The 15,431-nt window shown below is 41.3% G+C and overlaps 1 long non-coding RNA gene across 1 annotated transcript; it reads right to left on the bottom strand.

The window, feature by feature from the left end:
• Window positions 1–485: 485 nt before the first annotated feature.
• Window positions 486–14,503, bottom strand: LOC108348809 (uncharacterized). Its single transcript, XR_015643135.1, has 5 exons — window positions 14,348–14,503; window positions 12,572–12,608; window positions 5,713–6,059; window positions 3,589–3,935; window positions 486–2,444 (listed from the first exon to the last, which is right to left on the bottom strand). It is a non-coding gene; the product is annotated as an uncharacterized LOC108348809 (long non-coding RNA).
• Between the last annotated feature and the right edge of the window lie 928 nt (window positions 14,504–15,431).

Here is a 15,431-nt window from a genome sequence, read left to right as displayed (position 1 = left end):
AAGAGATGTTTGTATCAAAAAGAATTGTATGAATTTTTCTCTCAATGTCCTATGATAGAATTTTAACTTTAGAATGAAAGATAAAATGATAGTAGAGAAGTCCTATGAGGTGCTTACGACAATGGATAATTTGGTGCAGACTTGCTCCTTTGACTCACATCATATTTTATATTAACTAGAAATTCATAATTAATTTCTCCATACTATTTCTGTTCAGTAAACCTAATTTTATCTGAAATATGTCTGCATTTTTTAAACTTTATCTTAAATATGTCAGGTATATCTTTACACTTCTGTCCACATGTGTTGCCAACAACCTGTTCCCTACCTGGGTTAAAATTCATCTCTCAAATGACAAATGGCCTCTGTTTCCTAACAGCACCCCACACTTCCCGTGTGTGTGTGTGTGTGTGTGTGTGTGTGTGTGTGTGTGTGTGTGTTGATACATCAGAGTTGGGAGTAAGTGAGAAGCTTCCATGCAGAAGGAAAAAATACACAAATTTCAGTGGTTTAATTTTTGTAAATACAATGATCTACAGATTTTTTGATTGTCAAAACAAGCCTTTCTTGCTTTATGTACATACCATAAAACCAAGAGACGTGTTTTGAAAAAAGGTTGGATTTAAGAACCCAGAGATAAAAATCACTGTGTAGTAACGAGGTAAGCTGAACATAGGGCCTTGTCATCTGTCTTATTTTCTTCCTTGTATATTCTTTTTCATTATGGAGTTATTTTCTATACATTGTACTACCACACTCGAGGTTAGATCAGATTGAGTTAAAGGAAAAAGATGTGTGAAAGAGAATCAAAATATTAGCAGGCATGTTGCTTTATGAATTACTGCAGCTAATGTAATCTGACTTTTCGGTCATTCCTGGCACAAACCTTTTTCCTTTTTTGTTTTGTGTCATGTTAGGAGGGCAAGTGCTCAGGGCACTTGAGACCTGGTAAGTATGATTTCTGGATACAAGAATTTAAAAGTGCGTGACTCAAAGAAAGAACAGGAAAAGCTGGGGTACATGGAGAAGAATGCACAGAAATAAGAGTGGGAGCTAAGATGGGGCCCCAGGCTTGCTGTGACAGTCATGAGAAAGGGTGACATTTTGTACTTCAGGAATGATGGAAGCTTCCGGGGAAGAGGAAGGAATCCTTTTCTCTGTGATAAAAAGATAGAAGGGGGCTGGGATTTGGTCAGACATTGCTGTTGTAATTCCTAACACCATTTTGTTTCCCTTCAGGCTTTCAAGATAATACACACTATCAACAACAGCACGAGAAAGCATGGACCGATATAAAACTACTTTTAGGAACCTTCTAGAATGTATACAAAGCCAACTTTGTTTCGCATACTGACTAGTCCCACCTCCACAGTGTGGGTCAAATAAGTGTGTACGGTCTTCTCCCTGACCCTGCATTTGTCCCTTGAAGAAACTCTTATTTTCCTGAGAGCTTTTTATAACTCAGTTTTCTTACAATTCCTGTAAAGTGAGAAATAAAACCCCGGAAGCTGGAGAGTAGCTGAATCAGTGGTCAGAGACTCTGTTGATACAAGCCAGGAAATACTTGTTTTTAAAATTAGAAGGGATGTGAATTCCAAAAACAGCCCCTCTGTCTGGATCTGTGTCTACGCACAGAACACACTGCACTCCTGAGTATATAAGGTTACCTTGTTACCCCGGCTTACCAAGGCCAACGTGAGCAAATCCTGCCTGGATTTTTATTCTATCTGTAAGTCATATGCTAAGAGACCAGCAAACAGTGAAAGTAGACTTGTCTGTCACAGACTCAATAATATCTTTTTACAGTGAGTTTATATACACATATATGTATATGTCTGTATGTGTGTGTGTATGTGCGTGTGTTTGTGTGTGTATGTGTACGTGGTATGATGTGTGCATGTATATGTAAAATTGAGTGAAAGATCGAGGAGAACCACATATATCTCAACTGAAGAAGGGAAACGAACCGACCGTCTGAGCTCAGCTTCTCCCGTGATCCGCCTTACTCTGTGATATGGGCTCTCTCTGTGATAACTCACAGAACAATGGTCTTTCTGGTTTCTGCAGGGAGGAACAAAGCAGATGCCCAAGAATTAAGGCTGTGGGTGGAAAGTCTATGTCTCCTGTTGGTAATGGAACTTCAGTTTAGGGAAAATATCCCGCTAGGTTGATTATCCCACACTGTAAAGAGAATTTAACCCTGCTCATGTTCGTGTTTTGTCTGCTCTCCCTGAGAAGAAAAAAATCCTCCTGAACAGAATGGAGAGGTCCAAAGAGGGTAGCGTAGTAATATAGGAAGCAGAGCGTGAGCGCATGCGTGCGCATGCGCACAGCTCTCCATGACCCATGAGTTTCTTCTTTTAGTTTTGAATGATCATTGTCTTTCCAACTCTCTCTTCCTCCTTCTGTTCCCACGGTGTTGGCCTTTCGCTGCTCATTAGTAGCTGCAAGAAGACAAAAGGAACATATTAATTGCTGATGGCATCACTCAATATGCAACTTTTTATGAAGTGGTCATGAAAGGCTGTGGTTATTTTTAGACAAGTAGGCACAGATGGGTAAAGTACCAGCGGGAGGCAAGAGTGAGTTTGTCACAGTCCTCATCATCACAGAGGAGGTGACTGGTTGGCTTCTAAAAGACACATTACCTCCGAGAAGACTTACAGGAAATAGCAATCAGGCAACTTTGGGAAGAGATATGAGAAATAATTTTGACCGGTAAATGACATAATTATAGGTTTCCGGTCATACGTCTGGCCCCGGTGTGCCCTGTGCTGTCTGTGCATTCAGAGGGCTGGATTATTGCAGGATAATGTCAAAGAGAACAGAGATGGTCAGTGGGCTTGCGTGCGTCCATCTTCTTAAATGGATGGTTAATGGTGAACGGGTTCATCTGTCCTGAGATAGTCCCACAAGCTTGGTAAGTGGCTCTGTGAATAAAGGTACTTAATGCTAAACTCGAGTTCAATTCCAGGGACTTGAATGGTGGAAGGAGCACTGACTCCCATCAGTTGACCTCTGACCTTTACACAAGTGCCATGATTTGTGCAGCTGCCCCCAGTGAATAAATATAATACACTTGTTTTTTAACATAGCATCTCATGGATTCTTAGATCAGTGTGTGCTTCGGCCCTGATAGAAGAAAAATAATCTGTACAAAGCCCACCTCTGGTTAAGGGTATATTAGAAACACTAGCTGTGTAAAGTAAGATACACTTAACCCTATGCCAGCAAAATGATGACTATAAGAATGTGCCAGCTATGAGGAGAAAGACACAGATATGTGCTGGTATTCAAAAGGAGGGGACGAAGAAAGGATTGGCAAGGTTCCACTGATGGCCTTTAAAGGAGGAAGAATTTCTGTTAGGGTTGCAAAGAATATTAAAAGAAAGAGGAGAAAGCATCGAGTGAGGAGAAAGACAGATGCAATGGTTCAAATGTGGGTCAGTCAGGAAATAGTATTTAGAAGGGAAATGTGGGTTAGGGCACGGGAACCACACAGGAGGAACATACAGAATTTTAGTACCAGCTCGAGATCCTGGGCTCTGTTCAATGTACTATATGGCTTTGAAAGTGCTTGTGACTCACCTTGAATGCTTCTTCCTTTCTCTCTTTCCAGGTCAGCAAACCAGGTTGGCCCATTAGGTTCAAAAACGTGGAAGTTGTTTAGGAGAAAGCAGTGAGCCTGCTGGTGGTGATGACTCTCTCTAGTTAATCTTAAAACAGACCCATGGAGCATCCTATAGCACCCCTGAGAGGTGACGCCAAGATCCACACACTCATCCAGTATGAATGACAACTGTAGATGTTGGACTGGAGGGAACCAGAGATAGCGGTAACATCGCCTGCCACAGTTCAACTCGTTTCCTTTCTCGTGAGCTATGAAGGCTTCGACATAGTTTCTAGGACTTGTATTTCTTGTCCTCATGGCAACTCTGTTAAGTAGGCAAGCATTTAAAGTTATAAAGTTATTTCTGGGTTCCCAATTATCTGTGCAGTTAATCCCAGCTACATATGCAAGACTCTCATTTGTATTGTCATAAAAATTATAACGAACAGTTTGACCTTTTTTTTTTTCTTCTCCAAAATACTTTAAAATTCAAGACAGGTTGTTGAAATCTCTCCTAAAAGAGTGGCTTATTTTAACGTCGCCTTTTCCTCAGATTAAGAACCTCGGTTCCGCATCAAAATAAGAGCTTGGGTGCCAGGAAGAATCACTTAGAACAGGCGCTGCATCTTTGGCGCTCTTAATTACAACTGGAGAAGACGGTGCGGTTGGCAATCCCGGGAGAGCAGGCAGGTGATCTGCTACATGTGCTTATTTATCTAAAACAATTTAGCAATTTACAACCGTATCAAGGCTGGCTCGCCTGTCGTGGGGCATTTTCCAGAACTCTTTGATTCAGTCTCCGTCCGATTTTCTTTCTGCTTCAACTTATTCTCCATGCTGGGTACTTTTGGTTTTTTTTTTTTTTTGGTTTATTTGTTTCTGAGCCAAAAGTTGCCCATACCCCTGCCCCCCAGAGTAAAGGAAAACGAATTGAGTGAAATGCATGCTTAAAAATTCCAGTCCTCTACCAACTACCTTCATTGGTATGAAACTCAGACCCTTCTTATTAAACACTGTTAAATATTCTCTTCATTTTCAAGATAAATATGAGCAGAAACACAGCTAAACATGTACTGTATTAAAATCATTGATTCACAATATTTAAATTTTCAGCTAGCCTCCAATTAGCAGGCTTTCCAATATTTGAACAGAAGACCATTTTAATGTAATTACAAACACATTTTAGGCATCTAAATTTTTTGCATAATTAGTTCCCTATTAAACTATTTATGTAGCCCCTTTTCCATCAGAAACAGAGAAAGCAGAACAATTTTATTCCTTACTGTTACAATAATTAACTATGCCAGTAGAACAGCATATTAATAGAGTATAATTTGTTTACATTTAAAAGAAAATTGTGTTAGATTAGCATAGCAAAAGACTATTTCCATATCCAGGCAGCAATATGCAGGCCTAATAGCAATTTACAGTGTAGTTAAAGAATATTATTAATAAAGTAATACAGCGTAATTCTGTTTGCTCCACCATATTTCACAATGTCCTTAATTACAGCTAATTCCATCGAGACTAATTTGGCTGTTATTAGGCAGTAGACACAGGAATCTTAAATACAACCTTTGCTAATAATGAATTTAGAAGTAACCATAGAACCGGTTCTTATACATCATAGGTGCAAGAGAACTATTTGTACCTTTTCCCTTGGGTGAAATCCGGAAACATCTACATACAGAATTGATGCCGAAACACAAGCTTTCTGAGATCCAAAGTGCCGTTGTCCTTTCCGGGAAAGGTTTATTGTAAATAAATATAGCTCAACGAGACCAGGAAGATAATGGTAATTGGTGACAGTTTGGATGGGTAACCTAGAATTTTCCCAGGGGAAAATCTCCACATTCGAGTGGCTTAATGTTTTCAATGGAATAGTGGTAGTGGTTAAACTGCACGGCAATTCTACTGTATGCCCTGAAGGTAAAGCAGTAATAGTTTTCCCTTAGCAAATTCTACATTTCCCAAGGTTCCATCGTGTCTTCAGTTAAAGAAAAAAAAAATCAAGTTGTTAATATTCGGAGACTTTCATCTAGAAAAGAGATGTAGATTGCCAGCCTACATTGCTAGGTAACTGCCATCATAGCTCATCTCACCTTAACTGAATGTGTTCACGACTAACGTCCCATGGAGTGGCTAACCGTGAGTGGATCTGGAAAGCTCAGGAGTCTCGTCCATGCTTTGTCTTCAGTCCTTGAGGCATCCCCGGAGTTCACACTTCACCCCCCTTTCCAGATGATGAGGCAGCCGAGTCTGAAGACTTTAGGGAAGTCCCTGGAGTCTACGGAATTGAGAGTCTCAGATTCAACATGGCCTTAAAGCTCAGACTGTGTTTAAGATGCTCCTGATCCCTTCAAAAGTGGCCATGCGAAGGAACGCCTTAGAATTCGGTGTCTGTTTGGTGGCACTCAAGGTAATGTCATCTTCTAGTGTTGACTTAGGCCTACAAGTAGATAAGATACACGTACTCATTATCCATATAGATAATGGCTAGCATTTCCTTTTTTCTCTTCTGGGTTAGCTTATAAAAAAAAGTTTTTATGATGACATTTTTATTCATATGTGCATTGTTTCGCTTCTCTCTTGCACTACCCTATATGATTAAAAATTTTCCTTTAACCATTATGCAAAAATCAGTTCAAAGCCCTCGAAAGATGACCTTCAGATTTCTCTATATTACCATTCACATTATTACTATTTTGTTTATAAAGTTCATTTAATTTGTGTTTGGTGTATGTGTAAGTGCATGTATGTGTAAGTGCATGTGTGTATGAGTGTATGTGTGTGAGTATATGTGTGTGAGTATATGTGTGTGTTTGTGTGTGTTTATGTGTGTGTGTGTGTGTATGTGTGTATGTCAGAGGTCAACTTGGTGAATAAACTCCCTCTCCCTCTCCCTCTCCCTCTCCCTCTCCCTCTCCCTCTCCCTCTCCCTCTCCCTCTCCCTCTCCCTCTCCCTCTCCCTCTCCCTCTCCCTCTCCCTCTCCCTCTTCCTCTCCCTCTCCTTCATGGCTCTCAGGGATTAAATATAGGTTGTCAGGCTTTGGTACATTTACCCACTGAATTTTTTTCCCAGCATGCCTTGTTAAATGAGTGATGTTGTCTCTATTTACAGCTTCAAGTGCTGTGAACTACAATCTCCTTTTGTCTTTTGACTGACCAAGGGTTCTTGTGGATCATCTTAAAGAAGGAAAATCATAACACTGATGGTATTTATTTAAAATATACAGATGATTTCTTTACATGCAGCGGCTGGAGACATTGTTGAGAGTCAGTGCTGTGTCCTAACTTCACTTGTCTGATCTATCACCAAACAGCCTTCACATTCTGTAAGTTAGGACGGTGTTATTCCATGGTCCATCCCTTCAGGTGAGGCCAAGTGGCTTGCCTTTCATTGGTGGACATCAATCCAATGAATGGCGAAGGAAGTGATACAGTTACAGAGAAGGAGATACACCAGGAACGTGCCACTGTATATGGGTTTCTAAGACCAGATTGTGATGCTGCCATTCATTGGCTATGAGCATGCGGATAATTCTTGACCTCTCCGTAGAACTTCCTTCTATATTTGGTATGCCTCCTACTTGTACCAGACTTGAAATGTAGCCAGAGTGTCTAAGAAACAGAATTTAAAATTCTATTAACTGTAACTAATCGAGACCTAAGCAGCCACAGGTGGTCAGCTGATTACATTTATGGATAAAGTCATGGCCAATGCTTTGGTGTATGGCTGTGGACCTGTGGAAGATTCCGTATGTAACATTATTTGTGGTCCCTGAGGAATCTCAAATTGTTTTCAATACAATGACAGCAATAGAGCTTTCGATGTTGTTGATGGCCAGTGTTCACACACAATCAAGATAGGAAATCCCAACAGCTGGCTTGAACTTTGGAATAGTAGCCTTGTGCTCTGCTGTTTTCTGTAGTTGTATTGGTCTGCCATTGATCCTGCCTTCTCCTAAAGCTCCAGGACCCCATTTTCTGTAAGTTCTGACCAGGGACAGTCTCTGTAGATTTTAAGATCACAAAATGTTATCAAGAAGAAGGGCATCGGGAGTCTTTTTACTTTCTAGACAAGTACACTGAGGGCTAGAGATGGTAAGTGACTTGCCAAGATAGCTGGGCAAGTTGGTGGTGGATTCACATATTAAACAGGCGACTGTCTCCTTGCAACTCCAGGCTTCACTGTCTGACAAATCAGGAGGTGGACAGTCACTGCTTAATGCCTTTGTGATAATACTTGATGATCACATATCCCCACAGGATTTGATCACAATTCTATAAAGCCTGTATAAACCCTTCCATAGTTAGCTTAGCACCATGAAGTAGATTCCTTCATGGGGCACACATTCTGTTAAGTAGCTGGCAGTTCGGCTCTCATCTTTTTAAACAAATGGGACTGGAGGAGTAGATCTCCAAGGTCCCATCCACCTCGGAATGCCTATGGCTGTATCATTCCTGCACTGGCTTTGTAAAAATGGCAATTGAGCACCTCACTCATCTTGTCTATGACAGTAGCCACTGTAAATAATCGAAGAGTAAAGATACACTCACATGCAAGCCACATTTTTCTGCCTGAAGACACTGTCCTCCATGTAAATGTTCAGGCTCCTTGTAGATCTATCGACAGTTGCTAAAGGTCTGGGATCTCTAGACAGTATTGCCTGGGTAGAGAAACCTTCTCTCTGGGCATTAAGAAGAGATCCAGTGATAGTTTATATTTTGTGTTGTTTAGTACTTTTCTCTCTTTTCTCCCCATCGATTTCTATTTTTTATTAATTGCACAGTTTTATATTTATACAACATGTAGATATGGTGTTCAGAGTACAAAAGGATGGGTGGTGGGAAGATACTGTCCCTAGGTTCCACTACTAAAAGGAGCACAAGGCTATTTTGTGAGGACTGATGATTTTTGTGGGGACATTGAACATTTACTAACAAAGTTGGGAAAACTTTAGAAAGGCCAGAACGTGATGGTTACCCTACTTGTGTTCCCAATGAAGCCAAGTCCTGGTACCCATAGCGGCTGCCACTGGAATTAATTTCGGCGAGCACCGAGCAATACATTTGAACCTGTCTCTCCATTAGCTATCTCGAGCAAATGAAACTTACCATCCTGAAGACGAACACAAGACCTGCGAATTCTACATCCTCTCAGGCTTACAAGAAGAAGACAGGAACTGAATAATAGGCCAAGGTATTCAAGGGGAATAGAGTTGATGTGTCAAACTCCACTCTGAAACCAGTGAGCCGTGAGGTATGGGGAAGATTGTAGTCACAAGAAAAATGAACTATGGCTTGATGAAATCAGCCTACTAGAGAAAAATTACTTGAGCCATTTAAAACTCATTTGTCAAAAAGCAAATAAATGGTCTCCATTTCCTTTCCACTTCTGGTCACGGTGCAGAGTGGGATGAACCAAAGGATCTGGCGGAAAGCAAGATGGCTCAATAGCGCCTCCTCTTTAATCTCTATAATTTTGTGTTTGGGGATAATGGTGATACCTTTTATTTCTGAAGGGTGAGAAGCTCATTTCTACATCAAGTAAATTATATACATTCATTAAGATTTCCCACTTAAAATGAGCGATTCTATTTTCTTTTGAATTCTGTTTGTGAATGTTCCTGCTATTGTGAGGCATAATGACTTGCAAAGCGTCGCCTCCTTTATTGAAATGACACAACATTGCATTTTCCCTTTGTAACGTCTTATTCAAAGCAGCATATATTTATAAAGTAGCTATTACATTTAAGTCACTATTCAGAGCATTGTAGGGAACACCCCAAATAAGTAGTCAAGTCTGTGCCCTCAAGAAGCTTAAATTTAAGTGTACAAAGTATCAGACAGCTGTAGAAACAGACAATATTAAATGGGTGCCTGACGATAGTTCAATACAGAAGGGATGATACAAATATCTGACGGGTAGGAACAATTTGGAAGATGGAATTAGTATTTGGAGTGAGTCTTAATAAGGAGTGCATATAGTCGTACGTATTGAATGTTAAGTTTAAAGGGCGTGTGTGTGTGTGTGTGTGTGTGTGTGTGTAAAACTAATCTGTGTACATTTAAAAGATTGCGTATGTGGTAACTAGTGTTGGTCTGTACCAACTAGGTCGCAGGGAGGCTCCGACACAAGCAAATTCTGGGCAACTGCAGAAAAGCAGTAAAGAAGAACTAGCCATTTAATTTCTCAGTTAACGGAGAGTAGCTGCAGACTTCAGAGCACAGACGCCATGTTCATCCGTCTGTGGTCACGGGGTCTTGCTACTGGCTTCCACCTTAAACTGAGGTAGAACAGAAAAGAGATGAAGGTAGAAAAGGAAGATGAGATGTGGTGAGAAGCAAAACAAAAGTAGTCAGGTAGTCAGGGGGAGGGACCTCCGTCTCCGATATCTCAGAGAATTGCTTGCTGCACCAGCCTGGTGACCCGGGCTCCTTGTAAACCACTGAGCGCTGTAGTTCCTGCTTGTAATTCTAATGTTGGCTTGGGGTGGGGACTAGAGGATCCCTGAGTTTAGCTGGCCAGACAAACAGGTATGCCACAGGTCCTAGGAAGAGAACTTTCTCAGAGTAAAGTGGCCGGCTCCCCAAGGACCACAGCTAAGACCGCCGGCTGCCATACCAATGCATACACATATGCTCACCCACCCCTCACACATCTCCCCAGACATGCAGTCCTGCACAGTACAAGTATGTGTATGTGCAACAGGTCATGAAAGGGAGAAGATACACTATGGGATGAGGGGCCACATCCTAGGGGGACAAAGGGTACCTGGGGAGGGAGGTCAGGGTTATGTGGCTGAGGCCTGAGGACAGGGAGGATGTAGGAAGCAAAAAGCCAAGGAGGTTGTAGGGGAAGACTACAGTTGGAAGCTCTCAAAAATGTATTTCTGTTGCATTATTTAATTCCGCCATTTTCCTTTGAGTTTTTTCTATCTAATGTTATTTCATCTTTAATTAAACTGAAAGGAAAATCCCAACACCCGGTAAAAGGGGAATAAGGTTTGGGGAAAGTATGATCAAAGTACTTTATAGACCGTTTATAAAACCGTCACAAGAAAACCATTACTTTGTCTGATACATACGATCAAAAGTTTCTGAAAAGAAAATTCCCAGCAGTTTCTCGGCCTCTTGAATGTAGGACTCCTTCTCCACAATGTCTCAGTAATACTCAGGCACACAAGGCAAGTGGAGTTAAGTGTCACACGATAGTTGACTGTACTCATAGGTGTTAATAGAGCCAGTCCATTTTAATTTAACATTGAGCAAAATGTCACACAGCCTTGCCAAAGGCCTGCCAGTACAGCAGCCACAGATCCTAATACCATGAAAGTGGGTATTCCCGTCTCAGTATCGTGTGGATGCAGGGGATGGCTTTCAGAAGGTGCTTCAGGTCGATGAGCATAAGGTTCACGACTACGGAACTAGCCCAAGCTAAGGGTACCCGGATAACACAAACAACAAACAAACAAACAGACAAACAAACAAACAAACAAACAAGCCTTCTAGCTCAGATGGATTTCAAGAATCTTAGAATACAAGCACAAAAGCCTCACCTGGCACAGACAGGAACTATTCCCTGACTACTGTTACTAGGTCGAAATCTTATCAGTTACCACACTGGCAGGAGATCCAACGGCTCCCTACCCGACCTAATCAAATTAGAAGATGTTTGTCATCCTTTCCCCAGCTAGCAGGAAATTAAGTTTCACTGAAGCACTAGGGCCAGGCCCTGAGTATCTATCAAGACTCTCCTTGGGAGATAGGCTGGCAGGACTCAATGCCCTGGTTCTTTGCATTCTGATTACTTCTCTCATGGAGGAGACATCTTTGAGGTGACTTTAATATTTTACACAGCTGTTCCAATCTCAGCGTCCCTATCCCTGTGAGTCTCGTGGTGACATCTCACCCTATACTTGTGGAGAATCTGACCAATAATTGTATGAGTTTTTCTTTCACAGCAATCCGTAGTTTTGTGTTGTTCTGACTGAAAAGCTTTGCAGCTATGACAGACTGTAGTCTAATGCTGAGCGGACGGGCAAATCTGATTGGTCTCTCAAGCACTGGTTTTCTACACACTTGCTTTCCCAATGTTCTCTGTTTGATCCTGACTGACTCCTCACTGGGTTATCCAGGCCCCGCCCAGCTCTCTGCAGGATTCACAACTTTGGCAGTACAGTCCTCTGGGGCAGATTTAGCAAGGTAAGGAAAGTGTGCTACAATTTCCTCCTGGTATAAATGATCAGATTTCTTTCTTAAGCTCAGCTGTCTCCTTTTGGTCAGAGATGTGATGTTGGAATTTGAACACATCAAAATGTGCAAACCACCTTCAAGAAATTCCAGGAACACTGCAAACCACCATCAAGAAATTCAAGAAACACTGACTCAGTTGATTCCTTCTTTCGGGGTTTACAATTCTCCACTTCCCGTCTAATTCCTCGTGATTTTTTAATGTTATTAATTAAACTTTGAATATCCTTGGGGGGCTAGAGCGATGGCTCAGAGGTTCTAAGGATACTGGCAGTTCTTCCAGTGGACCCAGGTTTGATTTCCAGTGCCCCCGTGGCAGCTAACAGCTACTTATAAAGAAGGATATCTAATTGCTCTCTGCCAGCGTCTTTGGACATCAGGCATTCATGTGGGTCACAGTCACACATGCAGGCAAAACACTCATACACATAAGAAAATAAAGATGAACAAATCTTAAAACTAAAAAACCTTAAAAAATTAGGTATTCTGCCTAACCCAAAGCCCCCAAACTGTCAGAAAAGAAAGATCAGCAGTTTTCTCCACCATTCAAACATTATCTAATTTCTTATTTCTTTACTCTGTAAGACACGACACGAGCAATCAGTGGTCAGTCAGAATCAATGCCGAGTCGAATGGTGTCAGGCGCTGTATTAACAGACACATTTTCAGTCTGGCAATTGTGATCGATCCCGGAAACATCCGTACCGAGCATTTCCTTGGTCCTTTGCAAACAGCCAAGTTCCTGAAACGGAAGCAATCGCTATTATACAGAGTCCATATACCAAAAGCCCCCAAGCGTTGGAAACCCCACCAACCTGAGGGGGGACTAGGAAGTCTGTGCTTTTATTTTACTTCTTTACACTCTGTGCTCGCTCTTCCAAAGTTGCCTAGTCAAACGCAATCGTTGTACCTCCAAATGCATACCAACAGCTTGTTCCTGCGTCACGATTTCACCGCGGCCCTTAGAATCTTTGCTTGCTTTTTTTTTTCCCGTAGGATACACAATTTTGCATTCACAAACCATTGCGTGTTGCTCATTTAACCCCAGTCCCATACTCCTCTCCAAGTGCATTTCAGAGTGACCCCGCATGTCAGCACTAGGGCATTGTACAGTAAATAGACCGTTTTGCTTCATAAATCAAGCATACAAACTTATAGCCAACTTCAGCATAAAAAAAAAAAGTCCCTGAAATAATATGAACCAGCTGCAGGAGATAGGCTTTGTATTCATAAAGCTGGCTTTAAATTACTGACATTTAAATCCAGACTTGACAAAGCCGAGGCCATTTTGGAGGATTCTGAGTAATCCTCATGAAATTCCAAGTTTTCCTTTTGTTGTTTCTCAAGGAGATTCGCTTTTTTAAAGGAACTAGGCTAAGATTTTTGTCTTTGATAGTATCTGAAAGGTGCACAGGGTAGCCAGGTCACTTAATTATTCAAGTCGCTTTGCAAGTCCTTTCTGGTTTCATTGGGAACGTGCTCTCTGGGGCGGAGCTCTCCTATTTTAATTGCCCCAATCAGTAGTAAAATGCTAAGGTGATCTGGAAAATTCAGGTTTGGATTTCCTCCCCTATCTAAATCATACTGACCGCTAACATCTCCCTGAGCGTGTCCAAAGATAGAAACTAATTTTACTTCAAGTAGCAATTTGTATTCATCTTTTGAACTGTAAAAGAAACAGGAAGTCTTTGCAGCTCGGTGCTTGGTCAGACTTCCAGCGTTCACGGGTCCTTCTTTTCCCCTCTTCCTTTTTAAGTAGCGATTTTAGCATTCAGGACTTAAAAACACGTACTTCCAGGGGTCCCCCTAAATCACATTTTGAAAAATCACCTTTAAAGATGTCCCCAGTCATGGAACAACTGTCTACACAAGCCTGCTGAGGCCATAATCTCGCTAGTCAACACAATTTTCTGAAATAAAATTCTATTATCTGTTAATTAATTTTGGTTTACCACCCCAAAAAATCTGCTTTTTAAAGTACAAAACTAAGTGTTTTAGAAATGTAATTTCAAAAATATAAAAATGCCTATATGACAGGAAAAGCTAACATCTTTATTTCCTCTTCCATTTAAGTAAATTGAAATATATTCCTATTTTATTATAAGCATTTATCCGAGAAATATAAAATGAATCAAACTAGATTAAATGCTTTTTTCTTTTTTTTAAAATTCCAGTGCCCTTGCTCACAGGTATTTCTTTGTTCACTCAGGACAGGGTAGTCTGCAAACATAAAATGCTTTCTGGAGTTCAATTACTTTGTTTGGGGTGTAACAAGATCTGCGAGTTAACCTTAGGTAACACGAATGAACTAAAAAAAAAAAAGAAAGAAAGAAAGGAAGGAAAAAGAAAAAGAAGAAATGTTCAAAAATTTATGTAGTTCAAAATTTGTCAGATTTGTTGAAATGAATAATGTGTTTGGATTTTTGGAAGACCTTTACAAATTTTGAGCCTCCTGCAGCTCCATTTGGTGTAAAGACTTACACTATAAACAAGGGGCTCCATCTGTACTTTTGAAATAACTATTCAGTTTTCCATTTCAGCGCTCAGACAAAGTGACGCGACAAACTGAAAGGCAGAAGTTAGTGTTCGGAGAAGTTAAAGTGTAAACATTTAGCCAATTCATCTGCTCAAGACAGACAGGGCGCTCAGGAGCCCACAAATCTAACGGAAGGTTCTCGATCGACCAAGTTCTCGATTGGAATGTTCTTAGTCTGCCCGAGGTGCGGGGGAGACAAGGTAAAAGGAGGGGCTTTCTGATCACCTACAAAATCACTTCTGAGACTCAGTCTACTCAGAATTCCAAGTGATCTGCGATGCTTTGCTACACCTTGTAGGGAGGTAAACTTCCACATCAATATGTCACTTACTAACTTTAGATTTTTCTGCCTATCCCCCCCTCCCGTCTCTGAGCTTCCGGTCACTTACTGGGTTCCATATTTGGAAGAAGGATAAGAAATCCCATTTCCAGAAAAGGGACTAAGGTGATAACAGCTGTTGGAAACGCCTTTGATGGAGCTCAGCAAGCCACGTTATAGAATGCAGGCTGAGTCATATTATTTTTCAATTCAGCTCAACAGGAAATTACAGGTCACCAATGCGCAAGGTTTTACGATCGGTATTCTGTGATCTGCATGAAGCAGGGGCTGTCATTGTAAAGTAAAATTTAGGTATAAACGAATGGGGACGACAGGGAGCTAATAAATTCAGGCTCTCCCATAGCATTTGATATGTGTCATTCTCCTAGTGCCAAATCGGTTTTCACTAATACTTTCTAGTTGGGACCTGTGGGAGGGCTGTGGCCTGATCCTTGTCCTCTTCATAGTGCCAGGGGGTAAAACACACCCTAGTTACAGTTGCGGTCTCTCTGAGTCTGCATGCTGTCTTGTAATTATGCAAGACACCCTCCCAGGCTGCAGCCTTTGCAGCCATGCAACTTTTTCCTTCCCCTCTCTTTCCACACTGACACTTCTGTTCTAAATGCAAAAGTCTTTGTCCTGAAGCATCTGTGCCTGTAAGTGGTGTGCCCTCCCCGGCTTCCTGTAGCACATGTGACCTTTACTATGAA

Source organism: Rattus norvegicus, chromosome 18, assembly GCF_021556685.1.
Source record: "Rattus norvegicus strain SHRSP/BbbUtx chromosome 18, alternate assembly SHRSP_T2T, whole genome shotgun sequence".
NCBI classification, from domain to species: Eukaryota; Metazoa; Chordata; class Mammalia; order Rodentia; family Muridae; genus Rattus; species Rattus norvegicus.
The sequence above is the reverse complement of the archived record's forward strand: the minus strand, read 5'-3'. Positions and strand labels throughout refer to the sequence as shown.